This window comes from Hermetia illucens, chromosome 1 (genome assembly GCF_905115235.1).
Source record: "Hermetia illucens chromosome 1, iHerIll2.2.curated.20191125, whole genome shotgun sequence".
Classification (NCBI taxonomy): domain Eukaryota; kingdom Metazoa; phylum Arthropoda; class Insecta; order Diptera; family Stratiomyidae; genus Hermetia; species Hermetia illucens.
Window position 1 is genome coordinate 43,973,811 of NC_051849.1, and position 27,120 is coordinate 44,000,930.

The 27,120-nt window shown below is 42.3% G+C and overlaps 1 protein-coding gene across 3 annotated transcripts in view; it reads right to left on the minus strand.

Annotated features, from left to right (window-relative positions):
• The window catches only part of LOC119646512 (calcitonin gene-related peptide type 1 receptor), a 247,275-nt gene that overhangs the window by 187,791 nt on the left and 32,364 nt on the right, over nt 1-27,120 (minus strand). For all 3 annotated transcript variants that reach the window (XM_038046969.1, XM_038046968.1, XM_038046967.1), the window contains exon 2: nt 14,435-14,568. The gene's annotated coding sequence lies outside the window, so the exon portion shown is untranslated. The remainder of the gene's footprint in view (nt 1-14,434; nt 14,569-27,120) is intronic.

Sequence of the window (27,120 nt, forward strand, 5' to 3'; positions counted from 1 at the left end):
GCAAATATCGATATTTCGGGAACAACTTGGTCCCTTCTTTAGTGCCGGATGTATACTGACAACTAATTAGAGCCGAATCCAAGGCAAGTCATTCCCATTTAGCCTGAGAGGATCAAAACCTGTCCCTGTTGGTAAGCGAGGATATGTAAACAGCAAGTGATATTTCTCTTCCGAGAGCCATTTCAGTGTCACTTTTATTAAATAATTGACTAGTCCTAGCATTATCCCTAATGATATTAAAATTAAAATTAAGGATCAGCACAGCACCTCCGAAAGCAAGTCTTTGACGTGACGACATTGGGGAATGCTGGCTAGGAGCAAAAAGATGTACGCGTGATTTCGAGGAGAGGAGAGGAACTCAAATCACTATCGTTTGTTTTGTTGGCCTTTGGGTAGCTCTCCATTGACTTCGGCACTCAGGCCAACCTGACCTAGTAAGTTCTCGTCAGTTAGCTACATGATCATCGAAGACGCTTCTCTCGCAATTTTTCCATAACGGGTGAAACCCCATATCGATCGTGGATATCCTCATTTCAAATGTGATCGCAGCATGTTGTGCCGATGATCCGTGCTTGGTGATAATCTAAATCTAGGATCTAGACTCAGGAGTCGAGAAAAACCTCCCCCAATCAAAGGTGTAAAACGAAACGTGCCCATTGGATATTTTACAGTCTGGGGTATTTAATTGTATACAAACGGAGCCTCAAGGATACCTGGCCGCCGCATTGAGTAAGCTTGACCTTACTGTGCTACGGGAACCATGGCATGAGATCTGCCAACCTCCATAATCTTGCAATTTAAATGAGTACACTTATTCAAAAAATAAACAAGTCGGGAAACCGGGAGCTTGGCGCTTCAGGTGTGAGAGGTTTTGTTTGTTTCTTGTATGAGTATATTTGAGTGCAGAACTATCGCATTGGCACGTAACTCGTAATGTATATGCATTTGGCATGTCAGACTACATACTTTAGTGTGATATTGATATTTAGTACATTGGGTTGCAGTAAATTTCCGCGGTAAAGACAATTTTGAGCTACTGTAACTTTGTTAGCAATAGTACGATTTTGTTTAAAATTGGGGATAAGGTCATCCTATAATCTATATTGCTATAAATTTTTATAATCCTAAACATAAGGGGGATTTCTAGACAATTTTCCCAAAAATATAGTAATATACTATCATAAGCTTAATTTAAGCAGATATCGATATGGAGAGTATTTTGAGGCCTGGACACTGTGTAGAGGTAGTTCCATGATTTTTTTCAGATTTTTCGGTTGGGTAGTTTCTGAGAATGTGTCCGTTAAAGAAATAATCGTTCTCAAAGAATGTAAAAACTAGCTGGCATCGAAAAGTATTAATCGAGACCTTTCATTTGATACCCAACATCACTCTATTCGCTAAAAAAAATTTAAACACCCCCCCCCCCCCTTTCGCATGTATAAAGATCCTCCTTAATCTCAACGTAGAAAGATATAACTCAGTACATGTCCGGGTGTTCACAATTTCCAACTTTTCAGGACGTGTGACAGACAGACAGATTGAATCGATTTTAATAAGGTTTTGTTTTGCAAACGAAGCTTTAAAGAAGGAATCAAGGAAGAAGGGGGCAGCGGGGATCAGCCCACAAGGGAGAAGATAATCCCGGGTAAGTCGAGGTAAAGATGCGGTGCAGGGCATTCCACTGGCTATACCGCCGAAAGTGTTCCTGGAGCAAATACTCACTAATGAAGAACAGGAAATTATCAAAGACCTCAGCATCAGGGAGATGTGCGAGGGATGGAGTAAAGAGCTCGCATTAAACGGCATACGCTTTCGACCACCACAGACAATTGCTGGAGATCATATACCTAAGGCACACATGGTGGCACTCTACCTTGCGAAAGCCGCAACGATTGAAACGGATAAACTTCTGCGCCTCCTATTCACTTAAAACACAGATCGCCACATGCGATTATAGAGAGAGTGAGAAGCAAGGTGGAGGTCAAAGACGAAATCCTCACAATCGATGTAGGTTACCGATCCTTGGGGGCAATTGAATGTCGCAATTGTCTCATCAATTACAAATTTGACAGCATATCCGTACATGTACACAAGAAAAATTCATAGAAAGATACCTCAAAGGATACATGGGGTGGAAAGTGTACCGAGATCCCCGAAGGAATCGCAAAGGACACAGAAGCTGAAAGGATAACACCCGACAGGGAAGTGGACCTGCTGCAGATAGTAGTTATGAAACTGGATGGCATAGACCTAGACTTTCTAGTGATCATTACCGGGCGCGACACGCAGGGAAGTACTATATTGGAAGAAGAGTATGTATACCGACATTCACTAAGCGCTCCAAGTTCTAGGTCAAATCCAGCTCAACAAGTTTCGGTGGGCGGGTGACCTTATCTGTATGGCTGAGGATGATCCAGCCAGGTTTTTGTTGTCGACTGAGGCGAATGACAATTCTTTGTTGGTATGATTTGACTGGTGAAAATTTGTTATATTTCTTGCTTTTACACCACTGACAGTGAGTTTGTAATTCAAGGTCGAAATCAACAATAACAAAAATTAGAGAAGCATGGACCGGCTGAGGAAGGTGGACCGGGGAACAACTGGTTCCGACGAGTCTGCCAATAGCTGCTGACAGGCAAAGACGTCCTGGAACTTTAAAAGAGTGATGGCAACTGCGGTAAAAGTGCTTGCAGGACTACTAATTAAAAGAAAGTGAAAAGAAGAAAATTTATAAGAAGTATCACTGCGCATATTGTTTTATTAGAAAACTTAGTGACAATTCTATTATATTTAGATTTATTTGGATGCTAGATAACGATTCAACTACAGGGGCTTGTTACATTGGTTGCCTTACGAAGCAGTGACTCTGAGAAGGAGGGCATGGCGAGAATATTTCGGGCAGATTTCAACGAAAGAATTTGTTCATCCGCCGCTTCCACAGGCATTGCCTCTATTTAGAGCAATTCCACCACTCGGTTCCCCTGAAGTCGAGAAAGCAATAAAACAAAAGCAAACAGGACTTGACGACATCGCATCTGAGTTCTGGAAAACGATTAGCTGGGACCCAACACTGTCACTCAATGAATTTGCTAATCGGGTTATTCAGGAAGGCAGAACACTATCTGACTGGCAAGGTAGTACCACAGTTCCAATATAGAACAGATTTTTCAAGTTAACGTCCGGTTCGCTGGTGTCCCAAACTATGAATATTTTTGAATACATTCTGCATAACCGTATTCGCGAAATCATTGAAATAACCGTGAATCAAGCAAGGATTTGTCAAGAATTGCGAAACTACTGGCGCAATGCACGCTGCGTGGTTACTCATGGAGAAACACCATGAGAAGCATCGCCCTCTTTACATAGCGTTTCTGGATCTGGAGAAAATGTTTGAGCGTATGCACATGAACTTATCTGATATGCTCTATGACAACATCTTGTGCCAGAAGAACTCGTGTGCTGGGTTCAACTGTTTTACCACAATCCGAAAAGAAAAGTTCGAAGTGTGGCCGGTGTATCAAAACTGGTATCTCCGTCGGTGTTCCACAAGGAAGTGTCCCCTCACCACTCCTCTTTGTTCTTGTTATGGACACTGTTACACGAGACTTGCAACGTCCAACGCCTCATGCAATACGGTCTCAAACTGAATCTGAATACAACTGAATTTTTGACGACCGATCCCCATGAAACAGGCACTATCACTGTCAGTGGCAGTCACCAGCTTAGAACTGAGCGATTTAAATATCTCAAGTCAATGCTATCAGCCAATGGAGGGCTGCGTTATGAAGTTTCTTCACACAGTAGCATAACCTGGATGAAGTGATGTTCCACAACTGACGTTATTTGTGATTAACATATTAACGAACTTCTCAAATCTAAAATTTACCAGTGTCGTCCGCCATGTCACCCTCTATTATTGTGAATGTTGGCCGACTATAAAAAACTACCACGGTGTCTCACGATAATGGGGACGAAGATGTTTCGTTGGAGTAGTGACTTGACACGCCTTGACCACATCCGAAATGAGGGTATCCGTACTCAATATGAGATTGCACCAATCGTGAAAAAAATCACTCTCCAAGATTGATCTGAACATCGAAGTCGATGGGAAGCGACCAAAAGGCCCATCGAAACAATGGTGGCTTGATACGCTGAATGAGTATTTGAAAGCTCGGCGATTGCATCCAGCAACGCTTTTGATAGAACAAAATGGTGCAATCGATTTCGACGAGCTGACCCGCTTGTGAACAGGACAAAGACTAAAGAAAAAGAAGAAGGCATGCCGAGCATGGTGTAGAAACCAGAGGACTTCAATACTGGGCAAGCTGAATCAACATTTTCGGGAGCCTTCCTGATTGATTGAATTAGCGCCGCTGAAGAGGAGTGCAGTAACCTGTGTAATCGTACTGGCGACTTAATATAATTGTATGACAGTTTGTGACTACGAAGGAGACTCGAAAATGCATTTGTGCGGCTGTGCGTTCAACGCTCGCGAAAGTGTCGTTCGGGACATTTTCATGGCCTACCAGGCGACGATTACCCCGACCCATGGATCTGGTTTCCATTCCACACATGAAGCAGACGAGAGTTAATTAATGGCTGTCGTGATACAACACTGTCGGTTGCCTCCAATTAACTCGCAGAACGCAATTGAAGGGAGGCCTCCTAGAGAAACGGAGAACCGAGCTCGACGGTACGAAAGAGGTGTTGATTCTACGGACAGCACCCAATAGGAAAACCCAGATACTGTACATTTTTATTTCTAATTGGAAGAAAGGTACGTGAATTGCTTTACGTATACCCAGCAATTGCTATTCGAGTACCCTTGTTTGGGGTTACCATCGACAGCCTGTAATTCTGACGTGAACAACACCAGAAATCTTAGAAAAAATCCAGGATATCATATTGGAACATCGTCGAGTGACTGAAAGAAATTTAGTAGAAGTCTTAGGCATCTCATTGGGCAGTCTAGCAATTGACTGAAGTCTTGGGTTTCAGAAAGCTATGTGTGCAATGAATGCCGAATTCGCTACCAATATACCAAAAACACATTCAAATTCGACTTTCTGAGCAACTTGTAGAGCATTTTCGAAAGGATAAAGTGCATTTTTTGGGTCGATTTATCAATATGGATGAAACTGAGAGGGTTTATCACTATGGTCCTCAAAAAAGACACAAGGGTAAAGAGTGGATTGAACCTGGTTCTTCGGCTTCGAAACGACATCGTTTCCAGAAATCGACCAACAAGCTGTTAACATCAGTTTTTTTGGGATGCAAAAGGAATTTTGTTTGTGCATTACTGGCAAACTAGTAAAACAATAAATCATGAATATTATTGTAACTTTTCAGACCAGCTCAAGGAACAAATTCGTAAAAAAAAGACTAGGTTTGCAGCAGAAAGGAATGCCTTTTCATCAGGAATCATCGCAAGGGCATTTTGGCAATGGCTAAAATCCATGACTTCAATTGTTGGAGCATCCACCGTATTCGCCAGATTTGGTCCCTAGCGACTTCCATCTGTTTCCAAACTTAAAAAATTCATACGTGAAAAGCGTTTCTCATCAAATGATGAAGTCATAACAGTTGTGGAAGCGTATTTTTCAGCCCTTCCAGATTCTCACTTCAGGGATGGAATCCATAAATTGGAATCTCGTTGGAACAAATGTATTGATGTTCACGGAGGCTACACTGAAATGTTTTTCAAACCATAAAATTGTGTTTTTCTTATCGACCCGCAAAATCTATTTAACACCCTGGTAAATACTTACATTCTAGATCTCAATATTGAAATTTGCTCAAAAATTACCTGCAAAGCACTAACGACTTAAGGAAGCATTTTATTAGTAAGAAATTTCAAATATGCAAGAAAATGAAAGTCTTACTTCTTGAAAAATTATTCCAAATAGATAGAATGTGTAGTTTTCGCATAGAAGCTTCCGCCCATATGGCGAAACCGATAACACATAAGAAGAAGTTAACGGAATCTGGGACATATCTGGACAGTCTGCTCGCACTAAGGCTGATATCTGAGGGTCCTTATTGAAGCGAAACGATATAGTCATCGGACAATCAACTCACATATCCATTTCCCATTATCCAAATATCTATTCCAATGAAGTATCCTCTTCATAAGAGATTGTGTCATTCATATCCTATGTACACACATAGATACATCACCATACATAAAAGCCCTGAAGGGAAATTGCAATACACACAATACATGAACGAATTTCCACAAAAACGGCCTAAACCTCCATTCCTACGCAGCTTCGGAGAATTGAGTCAACGATAGGACATGTCAAGTGCACTCAAATTAACCATCAGACAAGATTGTATCTTATGACTTTCATAAAATTTTCGGAATAAAAGAAAAACCAATCCATTCTCCACTTCATGCCATTAACTTCATTGTCATGGAATGAAACTATGAAAGTTTAGGAGTGAGACCAGTAATTAGTGCACAGGTCATGACTGTTCGTATGTCGGTAACTTACAATTAAATGGCGAGCAGATAACAATTACTCGTATACGAGCAATTTCACGTTTCGTTTATGCAGAAATAGTAACATGTTTTTCTTCAACATGAACCGCCCGAGGCTTCCACTTTGGTGTTACTGTCAGTTACCTTTTATTACGATTGTCTTCACTAAACTTGGCAATTTTGGTCTAGAATTAAATGAGGATGAGTGGGAGATGGGGAGACTACATGTTTTGTTACTTAACTTTTGGGGTGGGTGGTGAAAATAAAACACGTCTTTGCAGAGTTTGTTGTGCTCGTAATATATGGAAATGCACTTCCTTAATTTCTCTGAGTGGTACCTATGTATAATATATTTCGTTATAAAAGATACGTTACATCACATCATTTAATTAAGCAGAGATGCATGCCAGTGGCAGATTTCTTGAGTGTGATAGCAGTTGAAGTCATGTTTCAACTATATACTATGTTATTTTTGATGTGATACTGCAATCTTTTCCGAACGCAAAAAATGAACCTAAAGCTGATACTCATATCCGTCCGGAAGCATTAAAAAGGATTCATTTACTAGAATGAAAACAGACGTGCCTTAGGTTTAGGAAATGGGGTCGTATGTATGTATATCTATCTAAGAACAAATCGATTTTCAAGTGATAAAATCTTGAAGCTCTAAGAAGAGGTGGATCCAAAGGATAAAGCTGACTTAAAGTGGCTATTAAGGATCTAAGGGTAAAGTAAAAATCAAGAATAAACTCGCCATCCGGGTTAAATGGTAGAGATAGAAATGAAAAACCCGACCCAAAAGGACGAAATAATCCGAATGAGGCATTTACATTCCATTACTGGAATGCATAAGCACACACCAAACTTGCGCCGCTGTAGGGACCAAGTGTAAAGTCCAGCACAATCCTGATAGATCTGAATAACGGGGAACTGGAATAAGAATAAATAAGTTCGATATCTAGCCGAAGTTCAAAATTGTTCAAAATGTTTAAATGTGTGAAGACATTATCCTGAAAAGATTCCATTACCATGCATAAGGTAATTCCTGCTGGCATATGTAGAGTAAAGTAGCCCAAAACAAGTCAGAAACAGGAACCTCGGCGCTTCAGGTATAAAAGGTTTTGTTGATCCTTTATATACGACTATTTGGATACACGATGGTTTCATTTATACATGGCTCGTAGTGTATATCCGTAGAAGCTACCCAATATTCAATTTTATGTAGTACTTACATTTTATCTCTTAGGGAGTATTAATTTAACCGGAAAAGGGCAAATTAAATCTACTGTAACTTTGTTAATAATTGTAGGATTTTCACCACATTTTCCAGTGTGGTGCTTCATATTAAAGCCCACATTACTGTCATCTGTCATTTTATGGATGCAGGGTGAAGTCGAGGGGAGTACACAGTAAATTTCGAAAATATAATAACATACTATAAGGCCTACAAACAAGTTATGTCGGTTTTTCTTTAAATTTGAAGCTTTATTGTGAAAAATTGGTTATACATTCATTGTTCAAAGTATTGCCCATCGATAGCCACAACTTTCTTCCAGCTTTCAGGCAATTCATAGATACCATCGCGCCAAAAATTGGCCGGCTTGGCCGCTATCCACTCATCGAGCCATTTTTTGAGTTCGTCGTAATTGGAGAAATGCTGGTTAGCCAGGCCATGCTGCATCTGGAGAGTACGGCGGGTGGGGTAGGACTTCCCATTTCAACGTTTCTAGATATGTTTTAACGGACTGTGCAACATATGGACGAGCATTGTCATGTTGCAAAATAACTTTATCATGCCTTTGCTGGTATTGCGGCCGTTTTTTCTTGAGTTCGCGGCTCAAACGCATCATTTGACGTCGGTAGAGTTTGTCCGTGACCGTTTCGTTCGGTTTTAGCAGCTCATAGTATACCACACCCAGCTGGTCCCACCATATACACAGCATGATCTTCTCACCATGAATATTCGCTTTGGCCGTCGATGATGAGGCATGGCCGGGGTATCCCCACGTTGCCCGACGCTTGGGATTATCGCCAATAACTATTCGATGCAGAAAACAATTCCTTTCTTGTCGTTGGAGCAGATGTTCGCACGTGAAAAAACGGCGTTCGACGTCTCTTGGCTTCAGTTCATACGGAACCCAATTTCCGACCTTTCGGATCATTCCCGTTGCTTTTAAACGGTTGGAAATGGCTTGCTGAGTGACTCCAAGTGTTTTTCCAAGTTTTTCTTCCGTTTGCGATGGATCTTGGTCGAGCAATGCCTCTAATTCTTCATCTTCAAAAATTGTTGGCTGTCCGGCGTGCTCTTCGTCTTCCAAGTCAAAATTGCCACTTTTAAACCGTCCAAACCACCTCTGACACGTTCGTTCAGATAGAGCATGGTCACCATAAACTTCCACCAAAATGCGATGACTTTCGGTTGCTTTTTTCTTTATATTGAAATAATGAAGTAGAACTCCCCGCAAAAACACATTATTTGGTACAAAATTGGCCATTTTCGTTGATGAAAAAAGTATTGTTGTTTACACTTCAATTAAATAATTTATACTGACGTTTGTGCCTATTGACAGTAGCTTTCCGATGAATGTTTGGAAATGTGGATGAATAGAATAAAAAACAAGCTACGCCATCTATTGTGAAAACCGACAGAACTTATTTGTAGACCTTATATTATTAACTTTATCTTAGCAGATATCGTAGTGAGGGGTATTTCACGGCCTAGATACCATGTGTAATGATGTTTTCTGTTCACTTCTTGGTGGAGTATAGGAAATGCACACAGTGAGAGTGTGTTTTAGTTTTACCAGCATACACTTAACGCTGTGTCAGTGATAAGCTCATAGCAGCGAGACAAACACAAGACGAACACAAATCCCCATGATGACTAGGATTCGAACCCACAACAGCGAAATTAAAAGGTTGACGCTCTACCCCCTCAACTATTGCGCCGTCCATGGGTTTCAACCATCATGATTTTTCAGGTCGGTAATTTCTGAGAACGGGTCCTTAAAGTAATTCAAATTTTTCGCTTCTGTTCCTGGCAGTCGATGACAAAACTAATACTAGTCGAGACCTTTCATTTGATACCGCACATGGCTATATTAGGTGAAAAAAAGCGTTGACCCCCGTTTTTACATGTATGGGGACAGTCCCTTAAGTTCATCGTAGAGGAGTATATTTCAACGCATGTATGGGAGTTCACAGCTCCCACCTTCCCATCGGATTTCGCATCAATAGGTGCAATGGTTTCTGAGAAAAGTGTGTGTGACAGACAGGCAGACAGGTCTCTAAAATGTGGCCTGATCTTGCATTAAGCACGATCCCAGGTGGCGGATGGAGGCATACCTATTGATGTATAAATATATGTGCATGTACTTTTCTTTTTTGACTATCCATGGGCACGTGTTTGCTAAGCTCTTGTGCGTGAACCAAAGTGGCAATTTGTAAGGATACCCAGGAAATAAAACCAACAAGGAAGAAGTAAGAAGGATTAAAATTACGGTTCAAAAGCTCGGAACCCCAGTACCGGCAGCTTTGGGAGTGAGCAAGCGAATTCCCCGATTTCACGAATGCCAAAGACGGCAAGTCTGGAAGGCACATTCAATGCTAAGGACTTATCCAGCACAGAGACTTGACATTGAGGAACTGCCCTTCATGAAGCTTAGAGCAAAATTAGATGAGCTACACGAGTTCATCAAGGACAAGCACAACGTGCACCAAATTATCAAAAACATGGTGGGTGCCCTTAGGTCGCAAGAGGAAGAAAGAACTCCCAAGTAAAATCTGAAACCGGCCTTCTAAACAATGTGAAGGGCGACCCAAGTGCCACCTAACAGTACTACCATCGACCTGCCACCAAATAAAAGAGTTAGGAGAAAGATGGTGATCCCCTAGGGAATGAACAAGCACCAAAAAGGAAAAAAAGGCAGACTAGTGGATCCAAAAAACGGAGCTTATGGTACCGAAAAGAGAAATTCTGACCCTTCAGTGCGATTAGCGGCAACCGAAGCGAAACCTAAAGGAATCGAAAATTCTCAAGGGACCAACGTCATTCACAAAAAGGCGTAGAAGAAATCAAAGATGCGAATTCCCTTAGATTCAATTGTTATCTCGAGCAAGGGCAATATATCGTACGCGGAGATACTAGTCAAAACTGATCAAAACCTAAAATATTCCTGCGGAAATCTCAGTAAAGTCCGAAAGAATCAGAAAATGATCTCATGTTTGCGCAGAAAAAAACCTAGCTTACGTAAAACTAATGGCTTTTGTAACCAAGCTAATAGGTCACTTGGGGAGGACCTCCAAAAACATGAGAACTATTTAAATACAATGCAAGGATACAAGGATCTCAACAAAGTACCATCCAGAGGAAAAAGTATTCAAAGATGAATTTAAGTTGGAGGAACTGGGTTAAGAATCTATTATGAGTCTAAGAAAAGCCAGTACTCAAACAGGCTCAATTCGACCACCAACGGAGGAAGCGCAGGGGCTTTATAAGCAGGAAGAGTTCGAATCGGATGGGTTGTCTGCGGCGTGGGGGAGAAAATTTCATTAAGGAGATGCTTTAAGTGCCTCATGTTTGGAGACTTCGCGGAGCCACGCACCAACGGCATCGATCGGTCCCGAAGTTTCGGGAGGCGTTGACTTCAGTGAAAAAATGACTTTCATTCAAATAAACCTCAATCATTGCAGGGTCGTTCAGGATTTACTTTAGCCAACCACCCACGATTATGAGATGGAAGTTGCCGTAAAAATAAGCTGCGTGTAGCCCGAAGGTAATTGCAGGTGACTTTAATGCGTGGCCTCTGTAATGGAGAAGCAGAGATAATAATGCAGAAAGTCCAAGTTCATTAGAGGCTTTTGACTAGTTTGATATTGTTCTGTAAGTATCTTTCGAAAAGGATGGTCTGCTTCAATCGCAGGCCTGTCTTGATCACCAGGCAATTTTCTTCGAATTAAGGACACATACGGTAGGCAAATAATATAGCCAACACCGAGAAGGATATCAAACTGTTCCGTAAAAGCACTGGATGAGCAGAATTTCATAGAAATGTGGTTGGACGAACCTGCTAAGGCTGGCGACCACACGGAAAAGCTCTTTATGTGATATATCCCTGCCTAAGAGAGAAACATTCCCCATTAGAAAACGTAACTACTGGTGGAATAGTGAACTGGCGAGCCTCCGGTCAAACAAGCCACCGAGCCAGGCGAACAGCTAAAAGGGCGGTATGCAGGATCGATCCAGTCTAAAAAGAGCATGCATACAAGGAAGCCTGCAAAAATCTCAAGTTGGCCAGCCAGCGGAGCAAAAGGGAATGCTTTATGGATCTCAGCTCTGAGACGGATATAAACCCGTGGGGAAACACTTATAGAGTTGTGAGATTCAGAGGCGGCCATCTCCGCAGTTCACGTGTCCTATTCTCTTGTTAAAAATCATCTGCCCAGCATTGAAGGGACGCTGGCACCATTCAGAGAACTCTGGATGTGATGGAAATTCCGGCCGTAAAAACAGACGAACTACTGGAAATTTACAACAGAACAGGTGACGCATAGCTCCGGTCCTGAACAGAATATCGAATAGGGCTCTTAGCTCCCCGTGAAATCAAGGCCGGACATGTTCGCTGAGTTATTCGAAGCGTGGATGTCCGAGAGGATATTCCCTACAGCATGAAAGCGACAGAAGTTGGTACTGTTGCCTAAAGCTGGTAAACCTCCAGATGAACCATATATATGTTCTAGACCCTATGAGAAAAATGCTGGAGCGGGTAGTTTACAATAGATTGCTTCCGGCCGTTGAGAACCAAGGAGGCCTCTCAGATCTACAATATGGGTACCGTAAAACCAGATCAACCATTGATGACGTCAAATTGATGGCTTGGCCGAGAAGTGTGATTCATGGAAAGGGTAGTACCAGCAAATATTACATGGGAGTAACCCTGGTTTCGCTCGCTTTCATAATAGACAGCTAGTTGCGACAACGGACGCTCAGGTATAACACCAATGATGAACCCCGGAAGTACGTTATCTTCCAGTTCGGAGGGAATGGATGGAAGATGCAAACCGCAGTTTTAAGCAGCACGTATAATATAAAGGCAAAAAGCATCCACCGCAAGCATGGTTTTGGCAAGAATGATGCTCAATGTCGTAGGTCCGCGGCATACTTTCAATATACAGCGTCACTTTGGGGACCAGCACAACATATCTCAGATCATATCTCAGAGTGTGGCCTACAGAAGAAAAGCCTTTAGTGTGTGTCCTGCCTTCCTGACCGTTTCAAATGGCGCAACATCCGTCATCCCAGAAATGGTGCTGATTGACATCTTAGCAGATGAGATGATGAATATATATAATATAAAATCCATCTCTCTTTTATCGGAAGCGAAAGAAGCCGAAAAGGAGAGATCTATAATAAGATGTTAACAGCGATGGGACCACTCAAACAAGCGTCGTTGGAAACAGCTTGATTCCTAGCATCAGGGAGTGGCTGGCGAGAAAACACGGGGAGATAATCTCACCCAGTTTCCCGCCGGTCATTTTAGATACTGTCAAGTGTATAGGTTTAAATTGGATAATTCATTTGATTGTCCAAACTGGGATGCGGTCTCCGAGAACCCAGCGCACGTATTCTTCTAATGACCGAGATTCGTGGAAGAAAGGAGGAACTTAGAAAAAACTCTAGGTGAAGTAGTTTTACCGAAAAATTTTGTCCGCAAAATATTAGCTTGCCAGAAGAATTGGGATGTTCCCAACTCCATAATTACAACGATCCAAAGTAAACTACGAAAAGCATAAAAAGCGAGGAAGACCCAGTTACGATCACCGCGGGTAAATGGAAAGAGATCTAACAAAAGCAAGTTACCTCCGCCGCGTGATGCAATATCTAAAAGTGGTCGCACGGTGTAGGGAGGGTAGAAGGGGAGTCGAAGGTAGCTTTAGTGGATAAAAAAACCACACACTGGCGTTCCAGGCCAGTGTCTATTTAAAATGTACATCATTGTAGCCCAATATAATTTATTCTATTTATTTCTCTCCTTTCTCCCCTCCTGCATACTTTTGTGCACAATTTTCCCTGTCAAAAGTCGTTTTGAAGTAACATATAAATTTCACCCTTGAAACAATCCCTTTCAGATCTTTACTCAAATGAATTACTTATATTGCGTATTTCGTAACTATAGAAGACAAGACGCCGTTCATTGTCTTTTATAGTCGGTCGACACTCAGAACCATAAACGGGACAGAGCGGATGACACTACAGTAAATTTTTAGAGCGCCATTTGTGGAACGCCCCTTCATTAGAATTGTGCTTATGTGTGATACAATTTCAAAACGCAGTAAAGCATTGGCTGAGATCGTGTTGCATGAGGCTTTCATTTTTGAACAAATTGTTTGAGGCCAGTTTTGCTATGAGACATACAAAAACATCATCTGTAGAGAGCAATGTGTAGGACGCTGGACGTTGTATGTTCCGTGTGACAGTGTCCATAACAAGAACAAAGAGGAGTGGCCAGAGGGCGCTTCCACGATGAGCACGAACAGGGACCAGAAGCGGATTTGATATATCTGCCAAACTTTACATTTCGGATCACGGTGGGCAATTTAACCCAACGCATGGATTTATCCCGCCGGGACTACAGGGCAATTGATGTTTCGATGTCTGTGGCTTTCCACATTAATAATAAAAGAGCAAACGAGAGCATTTATCGAACTTTGGTGATTGCCTAAGATGGGTTGGTCGGCGTGCATCTAAATTTTCGTCCTCTATAATCAACCACCACAATGGAGACACGGAAAGGAGAATAGCCTCACGGATGGATGGCAATGCACCATATCGAAGAATTCCAATCAACTCCAAATCCGGCATAAGTTTCTCATTTTCATTCACATTGTCTTGAAAAGATCTTCTCAGTTCAACTTACACTAGACTTCTTATAGATTTGAAATATATATACTTACAATATTAGACCATCGCTATTATAACGGTCGCCTGAATAAGCTGTTTTTGTGATTTTTTTACAATTTCTAATTACTCAAAACACTACGTAGGCGACAGCAACTTTTATAGCCCCGGAATACTGCTGTTGGGAAGACTGAAAGCAAATAGAAGATAATTATTACTATTTTTCCAAACTATAAACTAAAATTAAAAAACTTTAAAATCATCTAAATTGCAGAGAATTTTTGATTTTCTGCTGGCTTACCACAATCTCACAATATTTTATTCCAATTTTTTAAGAGAGAGGTGGTCAGGAATAATTAATGAAAAACTGCAATATACAAATCAGTAAAAATTATATATTGGGTGTCAAATGAACGCAATAAAGGATACGATTTCCGTGAACCAAGTTATTTCGTAAAGAGTATCATGGTCCCTCACAGCCCCGAATTAAGCAACTACTGGTAACAGCTTGATATGATGTCGTTATTCATTATTATTGAGAGCAGATTCTGCAGGTTCCCTTTGGAATATGGTTGCCATTTTTCCCAGGAGCCAAGCGGATTACCCAATTGGATTTTCTGAACACACTCCTAAGCCGGATCTGCCTTTCATAATTAGCCTATTGGTGGATCTTTCCGACAACTCTACTCTTTTGGTGACTATGACAAAGCAGGGATGAACGCAAGGCTGAACAATTGATCAGCTTTCCACACGTCAATGGTATCAAGTCTATCCCCGTCGTTACGTGCTCAGGTCAAATCAGGGTAATAATCTCGGACGAGCGAAATGCTGAACACATTGCCTACTACAGTATGCTGCAGTGTACCGTTACGATCTTGAATGAAGTGTTCTAACACACTTCAAGGCAAAGATCCTGGAGATGAAGTTTGACGATGAATGTAAGTTAGCTACGGAACGGAAGAATGATGCATACCGAGTAATGCTGCATACTCAAAGAACGTGGGCGGAGATTTATCACGAACTCCGTCGAGCGGAGAAGCGACTTCACAGACGGAAAAAGGAAGCCTGGCAGAACTAACAAGTCTATGAACTAGAAAAGTCCAGGGAGCAATAGCATCAGGATCCGAAGTTTCACCAACAAGTCAGCGGGCTGAGGCCTTACACACATCCCTGTTCACCCTGTCGAGATAAAGAAGCAAATCTGATTTCCGATAGAATGGGCATATTAGCGCGATGGATTGAGTACTTGGATGAACTACTGAACAACCAGAACATCGGCCAGTTGGAGATCCCGCCAACTGAAGACGACGGACAAATACTGCCACCACCAAGTATAGGAGAAACAGTCCGTGTAATTCATCGGCTTAAAAATCATAAGTCGCCAGGAGCCGATGGAATTACAGCCGAATTTTTTAAATATGGAGGCAACCAGTTACACCAAGTGGTTCATCAACCTATGCTCAAGGTATGGGACAGCGAATCAATGCCTGACGATTGCAAAGAGGAATGATCTGTCTCATATATAAAACGAGAGATATTACACCGTGCAGCAATTATAGAGGTATCATATTGCTTAGTACCATATATAAGATATCCTCCGCTATCTTGCTAGGCCGGATAGCCCCATACGCTCAGATCATCATTGTCCCATACCTAAGAGGCTCCACTCCAGGCAAGTCAGCAACAGATCAGATTTTCTCTGTGCGGCAAGCGATGGAAAAACTGTGGGAACATGGACATCAGTTGCACCATTTTTTCATCGACTTTAAAGCCGCCTATGATAGCATAGCCAGGGTACAACTGTACACGGCCATAAGAGAATTCGGTATCCCGACGAAATTGATATTACTGACTAGGCTGACCCTGACCAATGTGTGAGGCCATATAAAAGTAGCAGGATCACTTTCAAGACCATTCGATATCAACAACGATCTACGGCAAGGGGATTCCCTATCATGCGTCGTTTTTAACCTGGCCCTCGAGAAAGTGATCCGTGAGGCTGAGGTAAATGCAGGAGGTACGATCCTCTTTAAGTCCAGTCAACTACTGGCCTATACTGACGATATCGACATTATGGGAAGAACCACCCGAGACGTACAAACTGCCTTCATCCAGATCTTGGTGCAACGTCAGCATCAAAAACCAACCAACCGACAACATCAAACCGCACTGGTCAAACACGAAGGAGAGTAAGGATAGGAGAATACAACTTTGAGACCGTTGATAATTTCTCCTATCTAGGGTCGAAAATCACAACCAATAACAGCTACGATGATGAAATTCGCGCACGGTTGTTGGCAGCCAACAGAGCCTATTTCAGCTTACAAAAACTGTTCCGCTCGAAACGTCTCACCATAGGGTCAAAGCTCTTACTGTACAAGACTATGATCTTGCCAGTCCTCATGTATTCCTCGGAAACGTAGGTGGCCGCGTTCGAGAGAAGAATCCTTCGAAGAATTTTTGGCCCCTACATGAGGATGGACGATTCCGTAGCCTATACAATGACGAAATCTATGAGCGATACCATGACCGTCCGGTTGTGGAGAAAATCCGGCTCAATAGGTTACGGTGGGCGGGTCATTTAATCCGTATGGATGGGTATGATCCAGCCCCGACAGTCTATAAGAGCAATATCAATAGTAGGAAAAGAAGACGAGGCAGCCTGAGATGGAGCGAGGGCGTAGGTCAGGACGCCAAACAGCTTTTAAAGATATCAAATTGGTGGACTTCGGCGCAAAATCGGGATGCCTGGAGTTCCTTATTAAAGCAGGCCTAGACTGGATACCTGTTGTTGCGCCGTTGATGATGATGAATTGGCATTCGAGTTAAATATGAAAATTTCATTCCTGAAGAATCTATTTCTTTTCAGCCCTTTTTTGTATCTTTTGTAGGTTAAGTTCTTCATATTTAATATTATACGCCTAGTGTGAAGCGTATGATATTGACTATTATCAGCACAGTGCTTGCCATCAAATGATTTATTTAAATCGCTTTCTAAAAAATAGGGGGCAATGAAATTTTTAATTGTGTACCCACTCATCGCTCCTCACATCTTCTTTTTCTTCAGCCTTTGTCCTTTTCATAAGTGGGGTCGGCTCGTCGTGATCGGTTTCACCATGTTTTTTTATTAAATGCCTGATCTGGATGTAATCGCGTGACCTTTGAATTCCCATCCAGCGTATCAAGTCACCGCTGTGTCGCCCGGCCTTTTGGTCGCTTACCATCGACTCTGATGTTCAGACCAATCTTGGTAAGTGAATTCTCGTTAGCGCGAATTACGTGACCATACCATCGAAGACGCCTTTCTCGCTGTTTTTCCACGATCGGTGCAACCCTATATTGGTCGCAGATATCCTAATTTCGGAGATGATCAAAACGTGTCACGCCACTAGTCCAACAAAACATCTTCGTCTCCATTACCGCAAGACGCCATTCATTGTCTTTTATAGTCGGTCAACAGTCAGAGCCATACAGAACGACAGAACGGACGACATTGCGGTAAATTTTAGATTTGAGCTGTCGATCACAAAGAGCACCAGTTGTGGAACGCCACTTCATTCAGGCTGCCTTAATGCGTTTTATTACGCAGATGACTGACGCTGACAGAACTCAGCGATTGATTTAGATATCTCGAGTCAATGCTATCAGCTGATAGAAAACTGCGTTATGCTCCTCACATAGGGAAACACAAAACCTTTTATACCTGAAGCGTCAAGCTTCTGGTTTCCCGACTGGTTCAAGTTTGTTCACTGTGAATTTTTCAATTCAGGGAAAAAATATTAGTTTTCTCTCCATATTGGAATATTATGTACTTTGAAACCTAATTATGACTTTTTTTAGGATAGCTATCTTGTTTCACTCGCTCTATAAGTCTTACATAATGATATTTCCCCTAACAAGCTCTCTTACCCTTACTTTTTAAAAAACACCAAAGACGAGGACATACCAATCAATAAAATTCATTTGGTATCCCAAATTACTTTCCAAAGGAAAAAATCGCCCTCATTTTGCAAGACGCTTGACAATTTCGAACCTTACACAAAATTCCGCAACGACAAGCTCAACCATTCCCAAACAATTTGTTTATAAACGACCGACAGACTGGCAGGAAATGAATCGATTTTAAAAGGGTTTTGGAAAAGAAAACACTGTCTGCGCCTCATTCTCTATGCAGGGGTATTTTTGCCTTTCATGAAAACTCCCTCCTCCTTCCACAGGAACAGTGTTTACAACTAGTTAATGTATGGTGTCTGATAGATTTCCCATGCTTACAAGGTTTCGTGACTACAAATAACACCAGCTTGCGGTTGAAGTTCTGTCCTTGCTATAATTTGAATCTAACGTTTATAGGTTTTCCGAAGCTTACGAGCCTGCCAGCTTATACAATTAAGGATAATAATTCATTGTACAATATATGTTTCAGTGAAACACTGTCACAAGCCAGAAAGCATTCTGTTGTCCCTGTCATGCTCCTACATACGCAGGAGTACATTGGAACATTACTCATTACCAAAGCCTCTTATTAATGACCTAATCCGATGAAAGCAAATGTGCGAAGGACATGCTAAAAATACATTGTTCCTTTCCCATTGACATGCTAATGCCCGTAATCTTCTTGATAATGGAAAGGTGACATCAATTTCCTATCGAGACATTGAACGTTATTTTCTACAGGTTACCGTCACCTTCCCTCCACCTTGCCGGGACAGATCCTGCCGAGCGTTCATTCTTCTGAATAATTGATTTGAAACACTAATTATTGACAAGCTCAAGTGGCCACTTCAGAGCAGTCGACGACAAAAACACAATGGTCTCTGGTAGCAACTGCTCGAATATGAATTGCGCGCGATTTTCGAGTGCCATCAATCGGGAGTAGTACTCGTAGTTGGAGTATATATTTTCCAGTCATGTTGTACAAATAAACATCTGTAGTACCACTCAGTCCTGGCTGCCCGTCACTAGGACAAATGGGGAACCACCCCAAAGCAGACTGGACGTGGAATATGTTACGTTTGAGGGCAGATGAAAATGGAAAAGTTTCGGCACTATTAGGGGTGAATGAACGAGGGCAGGAAATTCGGCATCGAAATTGAGAAAGCAATTTATCAAAGTAGAAGAATTTCATTTGTTCACTAGAAATCTAGGAAATACGGTTCTGCTTCTGCCTGAATGCCAATTTATTAGTAAAATGCTCCCCACTGACGCTTCAAATGTGGGCTTCGTGCAAAGATAAATTTTCCCCAATATTAAAGGAGAGTTCGGTATGAACTTTTCATTAAAACTGGCGTAAACTTTAGATAGTCTGAGAAAGGTTCGAATTTCCCGCCAATGGACGACCCTTATACATATATCTTCTGGTTACTTCTTCGTGTAGGTATCAAAGGACCTCCACATAGTCATCCTTTATTATTTACTTTTTTACTTTTAATTACCATCGCTTTTAATGCTGTCCTAATAATAAGCCTACGGTTCTAGGACAAACACAAAGCCAAAAATGTAGCACGAAATGGAAGGGCTGACGTTCAACCCCCTTGGCCGATCCGCAATTATTGATTCATCCGCGTAAACATGGCAAGACTAATCTTCATTCGCGTTTGGATGTGGACTATTATTCCAAGCTATCTCACAGTTGTATCGATTTTAACGTTTCAGTTAAAAGGGCCTATCTCGGTGCGCGATCTCACAACTTCCGTAGTTTTTTGAAGCCAATCAATGAAAATGGGTTTGCCTTCAATACTTCCCCAAGCAATCAAACATGTACGTCTCAAATTCTTTGTCAACCCCCGGTATACAGAAGAGGGATTAGATTTTATCGTTACAAGTTCAATTTGAGACTGCTGACATGAAATAATTACAGAAAACTTGATGCTACACTTCTCAATATTTACTCAGATATTCCAGTTTAGATTGCCATCGTTCGAGTGACATTGAACATACAGAAAATTGTTTAACATGTCACACTCTGTAATACGCCACATATGAGTAGGCTGCCGCGCCGGCCGGCGTCGCCATTGACTCGAATAGAAATAGATTCAAGATTAAAGAGATTAGGAGCTTATTTGTTCTGGCCGCGCTACTTTTCCCGACCCCAAGAGTCCAGGTTACTCTTCTGAACAATTCCATGGAGTGGCTACGGATTTGTGCTGTGATGTGTTTTCCCCAGTAGTCGACGTCTAACATATTAGAAACATCCGCCAGAGACTTGTTTACGTATCTGATGATATCCAGCATCACGACTCTGTACAATGCTAAGCCAGATAGCCCCGATTGCTCGGAATGGAAGCAAACAGTTGAGATAAAATTAGAAATTTCCATATCAAAACTACATTTGAAATGAAAATGAGGAAAATTATACAAATTGCCGTGATTTGGATATTAGATTCTGTATTGACTAAACATTGATTGGAGGAGCTGAAGGAATCGATTATTTTTCTTGCAATAAAGGCTCAGCTGGTTGCCGAGAATATTGTATTCACAAATGTTGAGATGATTGCATGAGTTCTCAATAGAAGCCATCCCGGGATGGATACCTGCTTTAGCGTACATTTACTGCGGGGGCCAATGATAATTTCACTCATTTGCAAACCCGCCAAATTAGCATAAGGCTCTCGACGGTGTCTCCATGACCTCCTGCGATTCCTCTCCCGGTTTCCTCTGGAAAAACTTTGATTACGTGTAATGCCAGATGTACAGATGTTTAGTACGAGATACTTCGAATCCTCTTTGCCGTCCTTCCTATTTCCCCCATATTTCTACCTATTTATGAAACTGCCACGCGAAATGCTGATTGGAAAAGGAGGTTTCACACTTCCTTTGTAGCTTGTCTGCCCAATTTATGGTTTTGTTTGTTGGTTTAGTTTATTTTATTTCTGGATCTTTGTAAATGCAAATGTTAAGAGAATGCAAAGTTGGCTAGCATGACCTCCAAGCAGCTTTAGCAAGTTAATCAAAATTGCTATGGAAATTCCGAGTATCTACAAATATTATTTTTGCTAAAGATAAATGCCCCAATTTCGTTCGAGAAATAATAGGGAAGGATTGGTACATCCATTCTAAATGAAAGAAAAAAATATTCTAAGTAAATGGAAAATATTATGCTAACCCAAAGATACTGATTCCTTGAATATATAGTATAAGCTTCGCCTTTCCTATGGCTCATAGAGAATTTCTTTCTTTAAATATGAATATGAAACAAATCTAGTTATATTTATATATATTCTTCTATAGTGCGGCATTTTTTGATTCCTTCTATCCCGAATACCTACTATTCCCATTTCCTACTCAAATCCACAAACCCAACGACAACTAAGGCGATGACATAGAGCATGATCCGACCAAGTTTGGTGGAAATGGCACTATTACTGGCAAAGTTACAATAGGTCAAAGTTGTCATTTCTGTGCAAATTCAAGACTTCGAATTTCAGCATCACGCGAAAGTCACATAATTTCTCATAACCGTCATCATCATCAACGGCGCACCGGTTGTTGCCGGTCTAGGCCTGACTTAGTAAGGAACTCCAGACATCCCAATTTTGGGTCTAGGTTCACCATTTCGGTATCCCTAAAAGCTGCCTGGCGTCCTGATCTACGCCATTGTTCTATCTCAGGCACAGTCTGCTACGTCATCTTTTTCTATCATAGACTTCCCTAGTTGGATCATCCACTCCCATACGGATTAGGTGACCCGCCCACCGCAATCTGCTATACCAAATTTTATCCACAACCAGACGGTCCTGGCATCGCTTATAGATTTCATCAGTATAGAGGCTGCGAAATCGTCCACCTTCATGTAGGGGGGCAAAAATCCTTCGGAGGATTTTTCTCAAATGCGGCCAAGAGTTTGCAATTTTTCTTGCGACTAACCCAGGTTTCCAAGGAATACATATGGACTGGCAAGATCATTGTTTTGTACAGTAAGAGCTTTGACCCAATGGTGAGAGAATGGCAGCCGACCGTCGTGCGTGGACTTCATCATCGTAGTTGCTATCGGTTTTTAAATTTTAAACCCTAGATAGCAGAAATTTTCAACGGTCTGAGAGTTGTAATCTTCTACCTATATGGTTTTCGTTTGACCACTGCGAGCCGATGTTATTCGTTCTTTGGTTTTTAGTGCTGACGTTGCCACCATGTACTTTGCCTTGCCTTCATTAATGTGCAGCCCGAAATCTCGCGCTGCCTGTTCGATCTGGATGAAAGTAGACTGCACATCTCGGCTTGTTATTCCCATAATGTCAATATCGTCAGCATAAGTCAATAGCTTGGTGGACTTAAAAAGGATGGTGGCCCTCGCCATCGCGAATCACTTTCTCCATAGCCAGGTTAAGAGAAAATATGTATGACAGGGCATCCCTCATCTTAGACCGTTGTTAATGTTGAATGGTCTCGAGAATGACCCCGCTGCTTTTATCTAGCTTTGCACATTGGTCAGGGTCAGTCTAGTCAGTCTTATCAATTTCGTCGGGATACCGAATTCTCTCATGACCGTGTCCACTTTTAACCTGGCTATGCTATCATCCCCAAGACAGTTTGGTTCAGAACAGGGAGATCCACAGTAGATGCTGTTATGGAGGTCGTAGATGCGATTCATCGAGCCGAGGCACACAGCCGCCAATCTAGACGAATAGTGCTCCTCATAACGCGTGATGTCAGAAATGCCTTCAATTTCGTAAAATAGACAAATATGCGCTTTCTATCATAGTCTGCTAAGACTCGATATACCCGAAGAGTCGCGCCTGGTTGGTTATGCAGACGATGTCGAGGCACTTGTTGCCGGACGCAATGTTGAACAGGCCCAAAGCAGACATGGCACCTTGATGCGCCGGGTAAATGGATGGATGGCTGCTCACAGTTTCAGCCTTGCGCTGAAAAAACAGAAGTAGTCTTAGATCTTAATCAGAAGAAGAATCCCGACCCTGCGTCCCATATCCATCGGCGAGCTGACTATAGAATCAAAACCAGCTGTTAAATACCTTGGTTTAATGCTCGACTCGAAGATGAGCTTCTTCGAACAAATCAAAGCAGCAGCGGGCAAGGCTTTAGCAGCAGTCGTGGCCTTAAGTGGGCTAATGGCGAATGTTGGGGGCCCTATATCTACTAGGAGACGGCACCTGATGGGAGCAACGCAGTCGGTTCGGTTCTATGGCGCGTAGGTATGGGTTGATACCCTTGACAAGGAGGTGCATCGTAAGCGCCTTGCTCAAGTGCAGAGGCGAGGAGCTTTGCGAGTGGCGTCTGCTTATCGGACCGTCTCCGAACTGACTGTGATGTTGATTGCGGGAGTGATCCCCGTTGCCCTCCTTGAGAAGAATCGCAAAGCCATCTACCGCCGTAAGAGCAGAACTTAAGAGAGGTGGTTGACTGAGAAGAACGTCAACGCACCCTTACGGAGTGGTAACTTTCTTGGCAAAATGAACCAAGGGGCAGATAGAATGCGCGGCTCATGGACAATGTAGACAAGTGGTTGAACTGAACACACGGTGAGATTCATTACTTCCTTACCCAAATTCTAAACGGGCATGGAGGTGTTCAGTTTTGCCTGCATAGGATTGAGAAGGCATGCTCTCCTGATTGCGTGTTCTGCAATGAAGCCACTCTACGACGACGCTGAACACACCTTTTTCTCTTCCGGGAGGTAGAATGGTTTTCGTCAGCAGGTTTATGCAGACACAGGGGAGGCCACTCCAGATAACATTGTCAGGGAGATGCTGAAGACCGCTGGCAGCTGAAATCGTATTGCGCATTATGTTTGGGCTCTTCTTATTGCGAAGAAGATTGAACTCGACCGGCGGAGGGATCGAATCGTAAGGGGTTCCCTGAAGTGACAACTCCCTTCCTCCCCTTCCCTCCCGTTGGTGAAACGAATTCCCTGACTTGAGGGCTCCCAAAGCCGGGAGAGTGGGAGGGCTAGCCCGAAGTAATGTGTCAGACGGTTCCAGGCTAGTTCTCTAATGACAGAGAGGTGTTCAGTTGGTATTCCGACAGCGTACTGTTGCGGGAGTCCAACACTCTGTGCGTAAACGCATTCACCTACCCTACCCCCAACAAAAAAAAATGGTAACATCGACGGCTTTAAAGTCGACGAAAAGATAATAAAACTGATGTCCCTATTCCAACAGTTTTTCGATTTCCTGCCGCACAGAGAAAATCTGATCTGTTACTGATTTTTCTGGCATAGGGGGATATCCGATCTAACAAGATAATGGAGAATATCTTATAGTTGGTACTCAGCAACGTGATACCTCTATAATTGCTGCACTATGTGATATCTCCCTTTCTAAGGTTTTGTGTAAATGATCTTACCAAGTTTGGTGGAAATCGCACTATTACTAACAAAGTTATAATACCTCAAATTTGCTGCTTCTTTGAAAATTGAAGACTATGTATTGAATGTCAATATCACCCGAAAGTGGATACTCTCACATAATATACGGATATATTACGTACTACGTACTAAGAAATACACAAAACCTTTCGTACCTGAAGCGGCCAGCTTTCGGTTTCCCGACTTGTTATGTATGTATGGGACATATAATGCCATTGCCCATTGCCAGTCATCAGGTATTATATCGCTTTCCCACACCTTGAGCATAAGTTGATTAACCACTTGGTGTAATTGGTCTCCACAATATTTAACCAATTCACAGTAATTTCATCGGCTCATGGCGACATAAGATTTTTAAGCCGATGAATTGCACGGACTGTTTTTTCTATTTTTGGTGGTAGCAGTATTCGTCTATCGTCTTCAATTGAGGGGACCTTCTCAATCCATCGCTCCAATATGCCCATTCTGTCGGAAATCAGATCTCCCTCTTTGTCTTGTCAGGATAATCATCAAGGTGTGTAAGGCTTCATCCTGCTGACTTATTGGTAAAACTTCCGCGCCTGGTGCGGTTGCTCCCTGTACTTTTCGAGTTCACAGACCTGTTAGTTCTCCCAGGCTTCCTTTTTCCGTCTGTGAAGTCGCTTCTCCGCTCACCGGAGTTTTTGATAAGTCTCCGTGCCTGCCCGCGTCCTTTGAGAATGCAACATTACTCGGTATGCAGCATTCTTCCGTTCCGTTGCTAGCTTACATTCATCGTCAAACCAGCCGTTGCGACTCTTTTTGCGACTGGGGCCAAGAATGTTTGTGGCCCTATTTATGATAACGTTCTTAGAAAGGCCTGGTGAACTAAAAATACAAATACAACACCGTTTCCTCCTTTACTAAATCTAATTTTATTGCGTGCAAATATGAATACCTCGACGACCATTTTTTGTCTTCATCAGTGCTTGGGTTTCAAAATATGCTTCGTTTTTGCGTGCACTCAGAAAAGCAGTACTCCCTAGCTTCGCAATGTTTAACTCTGCGTCCGCTTATGTTTTCATATCCTTGACTAACGCACGAAAGGGAAAGGCTACATACAAGCTGATCTGTTGCCTGGTATGCTGATAGGCCTACCCTTGGTGTAAATCCTGCACATTTGTGGTGTGAATGAATGGGGCCTTCTCTATAGAGCTTCCTCGGGCCCATTCACCCATGATCCAATTAATTTCTGTTTAGGTCCTTACATTCGCGAATCCGTTCTTAGAAGTCCGAATCCAATAGCGAATCCCAAAGTTTTTCGCAGGAAGCTCCACACAGTGAATGTTACCTATCGCCTGATGATGATAGGCAGCAAACTTTCAATTTTTCTAATTTTAAAGCTGCATAAACCCGAGAATTTAATCACATGAGGATATAGATTGCCAAACGTATTAGACTAGGGCTCGTCGCTTTAGCTTCGGTTAAAACTCTTGATGGACGCCCTTTAAAAAGTTATATTGTCTCAAAATCGAGCATTTTTTATATCATCATTGCAAAATTTAAATTTCCAGTCCTATCCCAGTAAGCATATCTAGTAGGAACCGAACCGTCTTCTCCAACCGTGCGAAAAAAATCAGCAGTCACCCTCCTTGAAACGTGATGACGCCTCAAAATGAGCCTATCTCAATGTCATAATCGTGAGATTTAATTTTGACCCTCAGTCTCAGAGCGGGTAAGGAGGATATGGAGAAACAAGCAGAAGATCCTCTCTATTTGGTATCATCATAGTTGAAGTAAATGTACCAACCCCAGGTCCAGAACAGCAGAGATAAGGAGGATATGTAGGAAGAAGATACTGGAGCATTCGCCCCGTCTTAAACGGTTACGGCTCCCCCATATAAGTGGAATGAAGGTAGAGGGCAAATTGGGCTGCCTCCTCTCCCCATTTTCAAATCCTGACGATAATTTCCTCACCAGTAATTAATTATTTATATGAAATAGCCTTTTTTGAGGCATTGCAAGTTTGTAAAATTGGGCGATCGCAGCAAGTTTTCAACGGGGTTAGAAAGAGGAGTCTTCCTTCTTCTTTTTCTTTAGCCTTTGTTCCGTTCACAAACAAGGTCGGCTCGTCGTGATCGCTTGTGCCATTTTGTTCTATCAAAGGCCTGATCTAGATGCAGTCACGAGGCTTTCAAATCCTCATTCAGCGTATCAAGCCACCATTGTTTCGGTCGGTCTTTTGGTCGTTTACCATCGACCTCGATGTTCAGACCAATTCAGGCGAGTGAATTCTCATTAGCGCGAATTACGTGACCATACCATCGAAGACGCCTCTCTCACAATTTTTTCCAAGATCGGTGCAACCCGTGCCACTAGTCCAACGCAAAATTTTCGTCTCCGCTACGCAAGGCACCGTTCGTTGTGTTTTATAGTCGGCCACCACTCAGAACCATAGGAAGG